This window comes from Lissotriton vulgaris, unplaced genomic scaffold (genome assembly GCF_964263255.1).
Source record: "Lissotriton vulgaris unplaced genomic scaffold, aLisVul1.2 SCAFFOLD_3031, whole genome shotgun sequence".
Taxonomy (NCBI): Eukaryota; Metazoa; Chordata; class Amphibia; order Caudata; family Salamandridae; genus Lissotriton; species Lissotriton vulgaris.
The window spans coordinates 110,650-112,086 of record NW_028251362.1 but is presented as its reverse complement, the minus strand read 5'-3'; positions in this window follow the sequence as shown (position 1 = coordinate 112,086).

Below are 1,437 nucleotides of genomic sequence, written 5' to 3'. Positions count from 1 at the left end.
GCAACCTAAGGTACAGTGACGCAAAGGGTTGCATCTAAGAACTGAACTGAACTAAGCTTAACTCTACCATCTTAAAGTAGCAGTATTGTGTATTTTTGTCGTTTATGGTCTTGTGGTAACTCTATATAAAGTATACTTATCTATACTAATATAATAAAGAGAGAACCCAAACCATTGAGGCAGGTAATCTCAGGAACCACAGCACCAATCACAACACCCAATACAGCGTTGGAAAGGGCAGTTGCAGCAGAAGGACATAGGCTATGCAGACGCCACCATATACATTTAAAAGGTAAAAGAACCGTGCCAGCAAAGTTGTCCCTTGTGGGCGTGTCTGCGTTGTGCTGTGGGCGTGTGCTGGGGGCGTGACAAATGCTGGGGGCGTGTGGTACGTTCCGCTCTTCATGCCATGTCTCATATCGTGTGCTAATCCCACCCTGCTCCCTTTAAATACCCCTGCTCCCCATAATCATAACCCACCCTTACTCCTTAAAATACCCCAACACCCTTAAACACTAACCCATCTTAACCCTATAAATATACCCTGTACCTCAAAACCCAAACCTATCTCTAAACCCTAAAAATACCCCTGTACCCCAAAACCCAAACCTTGCCCTGAACCCTACAAATACCCCTGTACCTCAAAACCCAAACCTACCCCTGAACCCTAAAAATACCCCTGTACCCCAAAACCCAAACCTAGCCCTGAACCCTAAAATACCCCTGTACCCCAAAACCCAAACCTAGCCCTGAACCCTTAAAATACCCCTGTACCCCAAAACCCAAACCTACCCCTGAACCCTAAAAATACCCCTGTACCCCAAAACCCAAACTTAGCCCTGAACCCTAAAAATAACCCTGTACCCCAAAACCCAAACCTACCCCTGAACCCTAAAATACCCCTGTACCCCAAACCCCAATCCTAACCCTAAACCCTAAAAATACCCCTGTACCCCAAAACCCAAACCTAGCCCTGAACCCTTAAAGTACCCCTGTACCCCAAATCCCAAACCTACCCCTGAACCCTAAAAATACCCCTGTACCCCAAAACCCATACCTATCCCTAAACCCTTAACCAACCAACGTACTCCATAAACCAAAACTATATCTGAACCCTTAAAATACCCAAACACCCAAAAACATATACCTCAGTACCCCAAAACATATACCCATACTTACCTTATTCAAACATTAAAAAAACATGCTTTTACCATTCATGCATTTACAACGAATTTCGTTGTAAATGTATGCGTGGTAAAAGCATATAAAATGTAATGCCATGCATTATAATGGCATTGCGGAGTCATGGTACTTTCGTAATGAAAGTATACGGAGTGATGGTATGCGGAAAGAAAGTTGCGGAATAATGGGTGTTTACCCTAAGTACATTGGTGGCACAGCGGCCCACATCTCCAGCAACATACTTCTATTTTTTCA